Source organism: Bombina bombina, chromosome 5 (genome assembly GCF_027579735.1).
Source record: "Bombina bombina isolate aBomBom1 chromosome 5, aBomBom1.pri, whole genome shotgun sequence".
Taxonomy (NCBI): Eukaryota; Metazoa; Chordata; class Amphibia; order Anura; family Bombinatoridae; genus Bombina; species Bombina bombina.
In genome coordinates, this window is record NC_069503.1 from 149,911,311 (window position 1) to 149,928,319 (window position 17,009).

Genomic DNA, 17,009 nt, shown 5'->3' on the forward strand with positions numbered 1-17,009 from the left:
TTCTATCCCCAAAGTTTTACAGTATTTCTGCCATGCGATCACTACATTTGCAAATGTTATTAATCTACTTATATTACTTGGTAGTCTTCTATGTGGGCAGTGAAGCACTGCCTGCAGATTAAAAGGTTTAATTAATTCTGTTTCATGTTCAGAATAAGTAACATAGTCTGATTTGCTAAGCCAATCTACCCCAAATTTAACCAGGGACACCATATTGTAGTATTTTATGTTTGGGCATGAAAAACCTCCAAACCGCTTATCCTGGGACAACTTATTAAGAGCGATACGTGAGGTCTTTTTCCACCAAATAAAAAAAGCACAGGCCTTGTTCAAATTATCAATGTCTTTCTTGTGTAGTAAGAGGGGTAAATTCTGAAGTAAAAAGAGGAATTTTGGAAAAATAATGGTCTTAATGACATTAATGCGGGCTGAAATGGATAAATAGTATAAGTTCCATTTTGCTAGGACGTGTTGCAAGTTCTGAAATGGCTCTTTGAAATTAAGCTGATACCAGGATGCTGGGTTCTTACTAATCTTGATGCCAAGATAATTGATGCTCTGTACTTCTTTGAATTTATCGGAGTAACTATTTCTATTTTTCCTGATCCAGAGAATTTCTGATTTGTTAATATTTATTTTATATCCGGAGAATGTACTGAAAGTATTTAATATCTTCATAAAGCATGGTATGGAATGCTTTGTGTGTTGTAAAAATATTAATAGGTCGTCTGCGTAGAGTGCCACAGACACCTTCTGTTTCCCCACCAAAATTGGTGAAAGGGTCTTCCTTAGATATATGGCTAGAGGTTCCAATGCAATATCAAATAGTAATGGCGAAAGTGGACACCCCTGGCGCGTTCCTTTGCCTAGAGTGATACTTTGTGATAATTCACCATTAATGAGAAGTTGAGATCTGGGTTTATTGTATACTAACCCGATCAAGTCGACCAGGGCGCCAGAGAAACTAAACTTCTTCAACGAGTTTATTAAATGATCCCAGATAATTGAATTAAAAGCCTTCTCGGCATCTACGGTGAGTAAAGCTATATCTTCCCCCTGAATTCTCTTCCCGGCGTCCTGGTCGACCTGATGGAGATAGTCCACGGTAGTGAGAACTCTGCGCATATTTCTGACTGCATTTCTTCCTGTAATGAACCCTGCCTGGTCAGGATGGATAATATCTGTAATTATTTTTTTTAACCTTTCTGCAATAAGAGACATTAATATCTTGTAATCCTGATTGAGAAGCGAAATCGGACGGTATGACGCTACATATATAGTCATAACTCCATACGTTAAATAAATAAATAAGTGACCGGTCACTGATAAATATCTACTAATAAACTTTTTTTATAAGTGTATATACAATACCAATATTGTCTTCGTTCTCTTGGTGTCTTTATTTGAAACATCAGGAATGTAAGCTTAAGAGCTGGCCCATCTTTGGTTCAGCACCTGGGTATCGCTTGCTGATTGGTGTCTAAATGTAGCAAGCGCTATCCAGGGTGCTGAACCAAAAATGGTCCGACTCTTAAGCTTACATTCCTGCTTTTTGAAATAAAGATTTCAATTGAATGAATAAAAATTCATAATAGGAATAAATTAGAAAGTTGCTTAAAATTGCTGCTGTATCTGAATCATGAAAGAATACATTTGGGTTCAGTGTCCTTTTAAGACCACCCCCTTCATGGTTTAAGATGTTGTTTTCTTATATATAAGTGTTATTGCTAGTGGCAAGTAACATTATTTGTATTTGTATGGCATGCACTCTACTGGACCTAAACTTCTGTAATGTTACCCTTCTCTATATTCATAGGATGCTCTATACATAAACATTAATAATAAAATGCTTATTGTATTCATGCTGTTTAGTAATGTAGTATCCTTGTACCTTTCAATTTGATTTTCTAATCACAGTGGGATCTGAAAATATATATATATATATATAATCTACTTTAAATCATCTTTACCAGGGGGTTCTCAACCTTTTTACATGCTGAACCACAACAGAATTATTTTTTTCATTTAAACACCAGTAAAGTATTTTTTTTTTTAAAGGGACATGAAACTACATTTTTTTCTTTTTTTTCTTTAGTTTTTCAGATAGAGAATACAATTTAAAAAAAGTTTCCAATTAACTTATATTATCTAATTTGCTTCGCTCTCATTTTATTCTTTGTTGAAGAGATATCTAGATAGGTAGCGTGTACATTTCGGCAGCACTTTTGCTGATGAATAACTGTGGAAAACTGCTGCAATAAAGTGGTGCAGACACGTGCACACTCGTAAACTTACCTTTCTGATTATCAACAAAGAATAACAAGAAAACAAATCAAATACTTTGATAATATAAGTAAATTGGAAAGTTGTTTAAAATTGTATATCCTAAGAGCAGTGAAAAAATATTTTGAGTTTTATGTCTTTTTAAATATTACTAAAATAAACAATTATATATGCTGTACTTATATATGAAAAAAATAATAGGACTGTAAATTGGCTAGGTATAGAGCATCACCCCTAATAGTTAAATGGTATAAAAGTCCCAGGAATCTGTCCCACATTGTTAAAATTTGCAGGTAAGGGCTTGGGATAGATGCCTGAATGTGGCTATTACATATGAGGTCTTTTTTGGTCATACATATCTCTTTGCATATTGTGACATCTAAGACATCTGCACTTTTCATTACAGTCTCCTGCAGGTGACAGATTACATTGTATATTACAAGTTTTATTATTTTATGCATATTGTGTGAGATGTACATTGTACGTTTGTGGTGGAAACCATTAGTTAGCATGCTCAATAGTCCTGTAACCTGCTAAAAACGTACATGGAATTTTTGTTTCAAATCTTGGCAATTACTCTTGTTTCAAGCTGTATCTGAGCGTGTCATTCTGAGAATCCATAAAGTACGCATTTTTTATGATGTTAGGGTAATTTCTATGTGCAAAATTAATTTTATAAGGTTCTTAGTTCCTCAGTTAGCATCTGAGTATTTTCACCTTTTCTCTGCCATGTTGCGGCTTGCTCAAAAGACGAATTATCAGCCAATGAAATAATGTGATTGATGGTTCAAATTTCTGAGTGTTTTAATGACATTATGTTAGGAAAGTGTTGTTTGCCTCAGTACATTAGCACTGTGTTTGGTGTTTTTGCTTCGCTCGCAGCTAGGTTGGGAAGTGGGATCTATTAATCCTTTTATTGCTGGAGGGTCCTGCGTAGCATTGCAGTTGAGTACACGTCAAGGCCCCAGGGCAGCCAAAAAGTTCAAATATAGTTTGTGCTGTATGGATTATATTAAAATAATTGACAACATCCTGCAGATTATAAAATTATTATGTCTAAACTTGACCTGATGGAACCAAATTTTCTTCACAGATATTATGTGTCTATTTCAAGATCTAATTGTGTTTCCTTTAACATTTCTTTTGTGAACAATATCTAATAGGGTCCAGACTGAGACACCCACCTACATCTGAAGTGAGGGACCTTTTTATACTTTGATCTAATTGCTCAAATTTTATTAAATACTCAAATCTACACCCTTTATAGGATCTCAGACAATTTAACCACGTAAAAAAGGTTGTGCCGCTTTTATTGTTGAATCATAGGAAATCACTGTTTTGAAATGGCACTGTATATCTTTTTAAAGGGGCATTTCATTTTGTTTTTTAAAGTTATAAATCCTGCTTTTTTGAAGACTTTTCTAATATATATATATATATATATATATATATATATATATATAACATTTTCCCTACTAAAGTGTAGTAATGAAAACCTGCATTTGCCCTCCCCTTTTTTTAAACATCTTCATCAGCCAATCAGGCAGACATACAGCTATAAGCAGATCATGTACATATGCATATTAATAGTATTATCACTCACAACTGTGCTGTGTGTCTGACTGACAACATCAAGCCACATTGATCCAAACTTACTGGTGTTGGCAAGTACCTCCGTGCACATCAGTGAGACTGGACATGGTTTACATCAGGACTAATTCCATTGCTTGCAGAAATAGGAACGTAATAAACTACTTTGTGATAGTCAGTTTAGAAAGTTTTAGAAATCTGACTTAGCAACAACATATTATTAATTTAATCCTTATAAAAAAAATAGTATGTCACTTTAAATGAATATTACAGCCTTTAAATTATTTCATTTTCAAATTAATTATCTAGAACTTGTTTACTCAAATTCATTGTGGAAAAAATGTTGGCTGTAGCAAAAAAAAAAACCATTTACTTAGAAATATTGTGTTACCATTTAAATGTTGATTCTCGTAGACTTCATTGTTAGTCTGTTGGAATCAACATTTGAAGGTAATATTAAAATAATAAATCTGAATTTTCAAATGTTGCATTTTTTATTGCTTACAGGTGCTATTAAAAATAACGTGTTTTTTTTTTAACAATAAGATTTTTCTAATTTCCTTTGTCGGTCTAACAAAGGAAACCCTTGTCACGTTTTAGTATTATTTGTTTACATCCTTATTTTAAAAATCACTGTTCCTATAGACTAATGGTTGAAGCCAACTAACCTGTTAGTCAAGATTAGGCTAGACCTGTAACCCTTCTGTCCACACTTTATACTGGTAAAATAGATAAACAACATAATTATCTGGGCAATGACCTGAACACTGAAGTTTTCACCTTTGCAGTTGTACACTATATATATTTGGTACTGCATGGGCGTCATGAAACTTTTTCTTCTCTATTTTATGGTAGTCTAGCTACACCTACTCATTTCATTTAAACGAGTTATGTGGTTTTTCAACCCTATTATTTAAAAACAAATTAAGTAAATTATAAATAATTAATTAAACATACATTATGATCATTTGATTTTTTTTTCCCTCTTACACTGCAGTTTTTAAAAACCATTAAGCATCACATTTTTCACCTACAACAAGGTTAATTTGTGTTGACATTAGATAGAAACAGAAAATACAGGTGTTAATTGTTATAGGCTAATTTGTTCTGGAAGAGGGAATTAAAAATAATAATTCAATTATTTAATAAAATTACTCTTCCCCTGTAACTGTAGTAGACACACTAAATCTGGTTTATTTACTGTGCAAAATGACGTATTATTTTGAGCTGTCCTATATGTTCAGCTGTTTGCTACTTAGCAAGTATGTTTAAAAGTTGTTGTGAAGTCTGTAAAAATAGTTTAAAGCAGGGCTCAACAAACCCAGGAGTCAGGGAGCCACTGGCTCTTAGAATTTTACTCCTGACTCTCAACTTGTTGGTTTATTCTCCATATATCTATATACAAATGCACTGTCTGCCTCCTAAAAATATACCTGTCTCCTAAATATTCTTACTGGCACCTACATTTCAAACAGATGTATCAAACCCTTGTTCAAAGGCATTTACAGATATTTAGAATCCAGTTATCAGAAACATACAATTTAAGATGAGCCAGATCCAAGCCAATTGCTGCCTGCTTGTTGTTACTGTGACTTTTGGCCATATGTCACTAAACACCTTGTAATTACAAGACATAACATATCACCCAAGTTTAAATATATATTTTAAAACAAATCAACATCTTGTTTACAGTAATTATTTTTTCAATAGCCAGATTCCCCCCAACACTTGCCTAATTTGGAGAAGCCAATCTGTCCTTGCTTTTGTCATTATGTTAGTATAAAGTGCATTGTTTGTAGTTGTCAACCGCTGAAGTCAAGTATGGGACGTAATGTAGCAGGGTTAGCCCTGAGAAGTTTGCAGTGTGCATTTTCAGTTCTCAGAATTAGAAAATTCACTATTATAAGAGCTAAATGACATGAAATGGGGCAATGACAAAAATGAAAGTATTGATTAAGGGTTAGGCTGCCTTATACATGACCCAGTTGTATAGGTTATAAAGGTTGTTTTTATCTTCAAAAGTGCTGCTGTGTGTGGATACATTGTTATTGTTATTATTTTACCAGGGTAGAAGCAAATTTAGTCACAGACTGGGGAAAAAATCCTAAACTAATCCTAAACTCCATCCAGACAACAAAGCTTATAGCAAAGCACAAGGGAGAATAACAAAATGTATATAAACATGTCTGTTTGCTAAGCATTAGAAAACAACAAGCAAATAAAGCTTGTGTGTGTATATATACTGTATACAGTATATATATATATATATATATATATATATATATAGATAGATAGATAGATAGATAGATAGATAGATAGATAGATAGATAGATATTAAATAGTTAAGCATGAAAATGCTTCTTTTGTCCTTTTAAACTACCTGGATGCAAAATTGTTTATTCTAATGACAATAAAGAATGATCAAAAATCATATTATCATGACTTCTGATGTCCAATAAACTGTTTCAATCTGTTTGATACTAAGAAAAGACTATAAATGTTTTAAAAATCAAAAAGTGTCAAATTAGAATAGGGTCTTTAGTAATTAAAGGGACAGTCTACTCCAAAATTGTTATTGTATAAAAAGATAGATAACGCCTTTACTACCCATTCTCCAGCTTTGTATAAACAGCATTGTTATATTAATATACTTTATAGCCTTTAAACATCTAAATGTCTGCCTGTTTCTAAGCCCCTGCAGGCCACCTTTATCTCAGGGCATTTTTATGGCTTTTCACAGATAGACACTGCTAGTTCATGTGTACCATGTAGATAACATTGTGCTTATTTCCGTGGAGTTAATCATGAGTCAGCACTAATTGTCTAAAATGCAAGTCTGTAAATAGCACTGAAATAAGGGGCAGTCTGCAGAGGCTTAGATACAAAGTAATTACATAGGTAAAAAGTATATTAATACAACCGTGTTGGTTGTGCAAAACTGGGGAATGGGTAATAAAGGAATTATCTATCTTTAATTTAAACTATAACAATTTTGAAGTAGACTGTCCCTTTAAATATATAGCGTTTTAACACAGCTCTGAAAATTGGTAAAAGTGTGACTTAGGGCCTGATACTGTACTAAAAGGTCCCTGGGCTGGTGAGATTCTATAAGAATGCTCACTAGTACTTTCCCTGGTGGAATTATATAAAGTCACTTTTTACCCTGAAAACACGCTAAGGGGCGTAATACTGTACTTTCGTATGGGAAAGAGATGCATACATTACAAAAATGCACAACGAAAATCCAAATTTACAAATCATACAAAAGTAAGTTAACCATTCACACAAAAAATACACAATAGAAATTGTATTGTTAAGGTGCATCAAAAATCATAACAAAATTATTCACCAAAAGTCCTAATTTATCAAAAATATAAAATTTGTATGTAAATGACACAAAATTAAATCGTTTTAACTATGCACAGCGTAAATTGTAATTTAAAGGGACACTCAATCAAAATTAAACTTTCATTATTCAGATAGAGCATGCCATTTTAAACAACTTTCCAATTTACTTCCATTAACAAAATGTGCACAGTCATTTTATATTTAAACTTTTTGAGTCACCAGCTCCTACTGAGCATGTGCAAGAATAAGTGTGTATGCATTTGTGAATGGCTGATGGCTGTCACATGGTACAGGGGGAGTGGAAAAAGACATAACTTTTAAAATTGTCAGAAAAAAATCTACTACCGTAGTACTCATTTGAAGTTCAAACTAAGTGCTATTGCATTGCCTTGTTATCTTACATTTGTTGATTATGCAAATCTACTGTGTTGACTGGTCCTTTAAGTACACTGGATGTGCAAAAAAAGCAATAAACTCATACTTTTAAAAAGAAAATACAAAGCATAATTGTCGTTTTTTTGTAAAAATGGACTAAACATGGACGTATATGAAATTGTGTCTCAAATTCCAGCAAAATACTGTAAACTCTAAACACTAATTACTCTGAAAAGAAAACCTAAATTTACAAAAATAACAATGAATTTAAAGTACAGTACACTGGAAATAGCGTCATTTGCTTTCTATTAGCCCTAATATTAAAGTTTAAACATACGCCAAGTTCTCCCTCTATACTTCGTACCCATTTGTGAAGAGGTCTCATTATTTCTATGGATGACATCTCGCTACTCGCAGGGTAGAACTCCACGAGGGCTGCCCCTTTGAGTTTTGGCGTGAAAACCACATCTAGACTTGCAATGTTATAGAATTAGCCGCCTATTGTACTCATTAGGAAGGTTCCGAATTTGAAAAATGTATTTTTGGACCACAAAATCCTGCCTCAAATCGAAGTTTTAAATCTAATGCCAAGGATAGAGAGAAACATGTTGGCATAGCATAATCTGTACTATTTGTCATTTTACCACAAACAAATTGTATTATTATATAAATTAATATGTTATTAAAATATATAAAAATAATAATATACTGTATATATATATATATATATATATATATATCAAAAGTCCAAATAGCATATAGCCCAGCACTCCAACCAGGTGTGGCAGCCACAACCTGGGTGCAATCCTTATGAGAGATAGTTAGAGAACAGTGTGGAAGAAGGGCAATCTCAGGGTTTGTATAGAGAAAAATATTTTCTTTATTCTTAGAGCATCAATACATGGTCGACGTTTCGGCCCTCAGTTGGGCCTTCATCAGGACAGGTATTATCTTAAAACTGAAAATATTTTTCTCTATACAAACCCTGAGAGTGCCCTTCTTCCACACTGTTCTCTCTCTCTCTCTCTCTCTCTCTCTCTCTCTCTCTATATATATATATATATATATATATATATATATATATATATATATATATATATATATATAATATTATATAATAATATATATTACAATAAAAATCCATTTAAAGGGACATGAAACCCACACATTTGTTTATTCAGATGGAGCATGCAATTTTATACAACTTTCTCATTTACATCTATATCAAATTTCCTTTGTTCTCTTGATATCATTTGTTGAAAAGCAGGAACATAAGTTTACGGAGTGTGCACGTATCTGGAGCACTCAATGAAAACAGTTTTGCCAGAATGTTATCCTAGGTATCTCTTTAATAAAGAATACAATGAAAACAAAGAAAAATGTTGGGTTTCATATCCCTTTAATATGTAGCTATACATATTCAGAGTTTTATTTTCAAATAAGGTGTCATATTATCCCATGTTTTATATACATATTAGGAAATGTTAGTTAAATATATTAATATAATATAATATTTTGTAGAGATAAACAATCTATAATATCTTAAATTAATTTACTCAAAGGGATAGTAAAGTCAAATTGAAACTGATGTGATTCAGAAAGAGTAAGCAATTGTAAGCAACTTTCCAATTTATTTCTATGAGCAGTTTTGCTTTGCTGAAGAATAAACCTAATTAGCCCGAGGAGTAGCAATGCACTACTGGGAGCTAGCTGCTAATTGGGGTTGCATATGTATGTCACTTGCCATTGGCTCATCAGCTAGTTCCTAGTAGTGCACTGCTGCTCCTGAGCTTACCTACATATGTGGTTTAACAATGGGTATCAAAAGAACAAAGCAAATTTGATAATAGAAGTAAATTAGAACATTGTTTAAACATTTATGTTTCTTTTTAATCATAAAACTATAATTGTGGATGACACTGCATTAATTGGCTAAAATGCAAGTCAATAGATAATAAATAAAAAGTCATGTGATCAAGGGGCTGTCAGAAGAGGCTTAGATACAAAGCAATCACAGAGGTAAAAAGTGTACTATTATAACTGTTGGTTATGCAACACTGGGGAATGGGTAATAAAGGGATTATCTATCTTTTTAAACAATAACATTTATAGAGTTGACTGTTCCTTTAAATTACATTAAAATAGACAAGTTAAATAACTCCACAGAATTAAAAAAATATTTATTGTAAAGGGACAGTAAAGTCTAAATTAAATGTATGTGATTCCAATATGTATTCTACTTTAAACAACTTTACAGTTTACTTGTATGTTTGCTTTGTTCTGTTGGTATCTCTTGTTCTATTGAAGAGAAAACCTAGGTAGGCTCAGGATCAGCAATGCACAACTGGGAGCTATCTGAACACATCTGGTGAGTCAATGACAAGAGATAAATATGTGCAGCTACACTTCACCAGCTAGTTTTCAGAAGTGCATTACTGCTCCTGAACCTACCAAGAGAACACAGCAAACCTGATAATAGAAATAAATGTGAAAGTTATTTAAAATTGCATGCTTTGACTCATAAACGTTTACTTTTCTCTTTACTGTCCCTTTAATGTCCCTTTAAGGGTAGATGTTAATGCTATAATAATGTGATGTAATTCCTGGCAAAAGGATTCAACTTATAGTTAAATAGATTCAGGCCCTGATGATCGAAAGCTTTCTGCTCAGGTTATATGATCTAAAATTATCCTCCAGCACTGCGAGATCCCTAGTGAAATTTTCAAAAGGCAGATTTTGCTTTTCTTCTCCAAGGGGCATTCCCTACATTTCTGTATGCAAATGAGAGACAAGTCCAGTGCAATATAGCACTGCATGACATGAGAGCTCTTCCTCATTTACACTTTAAATTTTGTATTTTATATTACTTATACTTCAGCTTAAGCTTTATTACATTTTAACTTTGCACTTTCTGTTTTATATTTCATTTTGCATACAGCAGTGTATTTAGGATTGTGATTTTATTAATTCTAATTGTGCTTTTACAGTTCCTATGTACCTTTAACAAATTTGTGTCATACTTTGTATATTTATGTGTATATTTTACAAATTACATTGCACTTTGCATTTCTTCTATTTAAAATAATACCGAAAAACTGTCAGCTTGAGTTTCTTAGAGAGCTTCTTTACTTTCTATGGACCAGATAATCAAACATTCTCTAGTTTTGAGAAAAATTATCATGCAGACTTCACAGGGGATGAACTCACTGCATTTTCTAAGGGAAAGGGCAGAAACTGGAAGTCCCAGAGCATTGAGAGATCCCTTCCATAGAAAGTAATGATGCTCTCTGATATGCATTTCACACAGGAGAGAAAAGGTAACTGGAGAACACTGGGGCTGATGAAAAGGCTCTGTTTGCATCAATTACAAATTAAACTGAAAATTTTCACTACAATGTAACTCACCTTTGTCTATATTTTAGTATATATTACTTTTCTTTTAGTTATAAGTATATTGTGAATTTTAAACAAAGTTCACCTGTATGCAGTTGGCGAGATAAATCAGTAACACCAGCTTGTTTAAAATGCTTACATCATTTCACAAGAATTGTGAGAGAGCTTCAGACATACCCTGGGAACATCTCTGTTCAGCCCAGGGAACTGCCCTTTCTCCACCACTTTCTGAAACTGCCCGTTTTAGTTTATAATGGAGCAAATACAAAGCGCAAAGTCAGTTGTAAAAGATACACATAAATCTACAAAATATTACACTAAATCCTAGTAAAATCACTACTGGATCTAAATCTAAATGTATTAAAATATAAAAGAGAAAGGACCCAATCTGAAATGTATAGTAATATAAAATACAATGTACAAAGTGTAAGTGTAACAAAACCCTCAGATACAGTACTATATGAGAGAGATCTCCCTTTTTCTTTTGAACATTCAGTGAGTTCAGCCCTTGTTAAGTCTGAACTACAATTTATCCGCAAGCAGGATATTTTTTTTTTATCATCAGGGCTTTAAACCACGCACACAATATTAAAAAATGTTTCCAATTTACTTCTATTATCAAATTTGCTTAATCCCCATGTTAGTTTTTGTTCATTGTTGAAGAGCTACCTAGGTAGGTGTTTCAAGCACTATATTGCAGAAAATTAGTGCTGCCATCTAGTTCTCTTGCAAATTGATAACATTCTTGTAAAACTACTGCCATATATGCACGCTCCTGAGCTTAATTCCCTCCTGTTCAACAAAAGATTCCAAGAGAATGACGAAAATTTGATAAAAACTTATTCAAAATTGTATGCTCTTTCTGAATCATAAAAGAAAAATATTGGGTTTCATGTCCCTTTAACGTTGGAGACCATACATTTTATTATAGCATTCACTTACCCTTTTAAATGTTATTTTTTTTGGGGGGGGGGTGTTAAAGGACTTTTATATTTATCTATTTACTTTTCTTCGCTCTAACAAAAGATATTTCAAAATATATCCTGTTACTTCTATTTTTTTATTAAAAGAGAATGCTTCTGTGTTAAAGGGACAGTCAACTCAATTTTTTTTATTGTTTAAAAAGATAGGTAATTCCTTTATTACCCATTCCCCAGTTTTGCATAACCGATACGGTTATAATAATACACTTTTTACCTTTGTGATTACCTTGTATCTCAGCCTCTGCAGACTGCCCCCTGATCACATGAATTTTTATTTATTATCTAATGACTTGCATTTAAGCCAATTAGTGCTGTGTTGTGGAGAACCCACTGCATGAGCACAATGTTATCTATATGGCTAACATGAACTAGCACTCACCTGTTGTGAGAAGCTAATAAATAGCATGTGATCATGGGGCTGTCTTAAGTGACTTAGAAACAGAGAGAAATTTAAAGGTTTAAATGTTATAAAGTATATTACTATAACCATGCTGGTTGTGCAAAGCTAGGGAATGAGTAGTAATGGCGTTATCTATCTTTTCAAACAATAACAATTTTTGTGTTGACTGTCACTTTAAACTTACATTTACATGTTTAGGAAACTAGTCCCTACACTGTGGGAGATCTTATCAGACAGTGAGCGCTGTGCACACACAAGGACCTACATGACAACTGTAGTAATATGAATGGGTTAAGTGTGTTATGATATTTTGTACTGCACACAAAACATTTGTCATTAGCTAAAGACACAAATATATTACCCTAAAGCAAACGTAGCTGACAAACTATATAATTTAAAAGGACACAAAACCCAAAATTGTTCTTTCATGATTCAGACAGAACATACAATTTTAAACAACTTCTAAATTTACTTCTAGTATCTAATTTGCTTTGTTCTCTTGGTATCATTTATTGAAAAATGTACATTGGTAGGCTTAGGAGCTGGAAGCTTGTTGCTGATTGGTGACTGCACATAGATACCTCTTATTCCCAATGTGTTCAGCTAGCTCCCAGAAGTGCATTGAACATACCAAGAGAATTAAAGGGATACTAAACCCAAATTTGTTATTTAATGATTGAAATAGAGCAATTTTAAACAACTTTCTAATTTACTCCTATTATTAAATATTTTCTTCATTCTCTTGCTATCTTTAGGAATGTAAAGCTTAGGAGCCTGCCCATTTTAGGTTCAGCACCCTGGATAGCGCTTTCTTATTGGTGGCTACATTTAGCAACCAATAAGCAAGGGTAACCCAGGTTCTGGACCACAAATGGGCCAACTCCTAAGCTTTACATTCCTGCTTTTTTTAAATAAAGATACCAAGAGAATAAAGAAAAATTGATGAGTAAATTAGAAAGTTGCTTAAAATTGTTGCTCTATTTGAATCATTAAAAAAAATTGGGTTTAATATCCCTTTAAGCAAAATTGATCATATGAGTAAACTGGATAGTTGTTTAAAATGGTATGTTCTGTCTGAATCTTGAAAGAACCATTTTAGGTTTCATGTCCCTTTAACTCACTGACCAAAAGTTTAACGTCATGTGGGAGGAGCTGAAGTAAAACTCCTGTTTTAGAAGATTTTTAGCAAACATACCTTGATGATAACCTTCTACTGATCATCACGGTACAATTCCATATCCAGAGAGTGTGCAAGAAATATAGAATTGTAAAACTGTTGACTATTTGGTAAAATGTTTTCTGCAAGGTTTTCAAGAAATCAGAAGAGAAATAAAATCCTCTCTAAAGCCTCAGACTTTTCTAGTGATATAGAAACCTATAATCATTGACAAGATAGTCGTATACAATATGTGTCTCCAGAGCCATGAAACAATGTCTAACAGCAAAAAGATAAGCAATAGCTAAGTTGTATGTAATTCACCCTTTTGTATCAGATTCCGTATTATTTTGTCCTGTAGTCCACAGTAATGCAAAGCTTTGTTAAACATTTAAGAGGAATATCGTTTTAAATGATGGATGTTTGGCCTACGCTTGAGAGACCTTTATGATCATTAATCAGCTTCATAGTTCTTTGGAATGAGCAATCGAAAACGTTCTGGGGGAATTGTAGGTTTGTGTAGATCAAAGTCTCTCTTTTTTTTTACAACAAGAACAGTCAAAGGAAAAGAGATATAATTGTAGAATTAGTTACTATGATATTGCTAAACCTCTTCATTTCTGGGGTTTTCTTAACCTTTTAGCCTAATGAGTGTTTTTCAACCTTTTGGCCCCTGAGGGATTCCTTATTGAGCAAACTTATAATTCCCAGGATGATTTGCAGACTTATCAACAACCTGAACCAGCAGTTTACTAAAGAATACATTCATTAGAATTAGATAGATAGATAAAGATATAGACAGGTAAGAGATGTAGATAGATATATCATATATAGATGCAGATGATAATTGAAAAATAGATAGATAAAAAATAGATAAATACATAAATAGGTACATACAAAGATGTAGATACGGACATATGATTAATAGATAGATAGATAGATAGATAGATAGATAGATAGATATGATACTGGTAATAAATGTAGAAAAATAAATATATGATAGCTATAAATAGATATAAATAATTGGAAAAATAGACAGGAAACAAGAAAATTATATATAAAAAATAAAGAATCTAAAATCAAAACAAGTAAAAGACCATTGCTGGTCAGACAACCTTATCCAGCACAAATACCAGTCAACACCAACAATAAAAAATAACATTAAGTGAGTGCATGCAGAGACCAGTAAGATCGTAACTATGCAGAAAAATCTCTATTTTTCAAATTTCTCAATATTTATTAAGAATAATATACAGCAAACTACTTCCTAAAGTAACATATAGTACAACTGACAAAAAGCTGTCTCATTTTTATAAAAATCAAAAACAGCTTTTTGTCGGTTGTAATATATGGGTAGAGTCTGCATATATATATATATATATATATATATATATATATATATATATATATATATATATATATATATATATATATACTGGATATATATACCATGATAGATAGATTAAAAACAAACAGAAAGATAGTTGTATAAATATGCTATTTTCTAGTTGATCCTGGCTAAAAAAAAAATCTGAACTCTCTGTTATAAGTCCCTGTCATAAAGGATATTCCCTGAACATTATTATATCTATGTTTGATAGATCAGCTTTTCTGCTTATAATACTTGCTAATGTCACTTGAGTATACACAAAGTCATCATTTTAAAATTTTCTTTCATTTTATTGTATGAACTTGAAAAAAAATTGAGATGTTGGTTCCACTACTTGAGCAGAGAAATGCTGAACTATTATTTCCCCAAACTTTATTTTCTTGTGTGCATATAGGTTCTCTTTGTACCTTTTTTTTCACATATTCTCTTCTCTCTCCTAACTTCCTCTTTCTATCTTTTTCTATTGCTTTGCACTTGACACTTTTATCTTTGTTTTTTGTAATCTGTTCTTGCTTTGTCTTATGTTGATTCTCTTGCTTTCCACTCAACGTCCAACCCAATCTTTGTTGCTACGCCAGTGATTATGTAGACAAATATTCTACGACCATTGTCATGTGTATGAGTTGGCAATTAGCAAAAGACTTGTGTGCTTACTTACCTCTCTGGCTTTCAGATACATATATACATATAGATATATATATAGCTCTATGTATGTATATATGTGTATATATACATATATATTTATATATATATCTTTTTTTTTTCCATTGCTTTGATTAAAGGTTCGACTCACCTCGGGATCGGGGGAGGAAGAGACATCACGACTTGAACATCTCAGAACATAAGGTTGTTGAGCGCATAGGACTCCATGGAAAAAAGTAAATCTTTCATGGTGAAATGTGTTTTCTTTAAGATTAGAGAGTCAGTAATATGCGTACATGCTCGGGGCCACAATTTAAAGCTATCATAGCTGTAGTAGGAGAATGTGAAATATCTGACAAAAATGATTAAAAAAATAGACAAATATTTATTTATATATTCAGAGTGTTTTTTTTTAAAATGATGTGCCCTATAAAAATCACCAATCCAGTGTGGGTTTATTTGTATAAATTGAGGTGTATATGATGAGTCCTGCTAAAAGTATTTCCTATATTAAAATGAGCTAGCTGGAAGCATTGGATGTGCCAATAACATAAGGCAAGTATGGGCAGCCACCAATCAACAGCTCCTAAGCCTACCTGGGTATCCTTTTCCACAAAGAATACCAAGAGAACAAAATAAATGAGATAATAGAAGTCATATGGAAAGTTGTTTAAAATGATATGCTCTATCTGAATCATGAAAGATAAAAAGGATTTGTGTCCCTTTAACAGCGAAGCATTTTGGAGAATTGTAAAAGCAGCAAATTACTGATTAAGTCAATGTATTTTAATGGTGAAGCTTAGGGAGCATGGGTGATTGAGGGATGCATCATTAATGGGATGCAGAAACTCTCATTTTTTAATTTTAACCACTTGCTTGCCAGGGAGAGCTGAAATGCATTGTGAATATCACAGTCAAAGGAACCAAAGGGATATTCAATTGTAAAATATACATGTAAATGGGTTAAGCTTCCAGGTGCAACACATTAAAGGGACATTATACACTAGATTTTTCTTTGCATAAATGTTTTGTAGATGATCCATTTATATGGCCCATACAGGTTTTTTTTTTGTTTTTTTTAAATGTATAGTTTTGCTTATTTTTAAATAACATTGCTCTGATTTTCAGACTCTTAACCAAGCCCCAAAGTTTTAAGATAATACTGATGTATACCTACTCCAGCTTGCTTCTGTTTGTGTAAAGAGTCTTTTCATATGCAAAGGAAGGGGGAGTGGGGAGTGTCTGTTTTTCTCACATGCAGTGGGTGTTCCAGTAACCTTTTTAACAGAGCTAAACTGGGAGCTTCTAAGTAAGTTTTTACATGGTTTTATACTGGATTTTTAGATCAGTATCTGTGCATATTATTCTTTGTAGCAGTGTCTATTACATGCAGTTATATGACAATTAGTGTCTACTGTCCCTTTAAGACTTCTGAGAGGAGTATTGCTG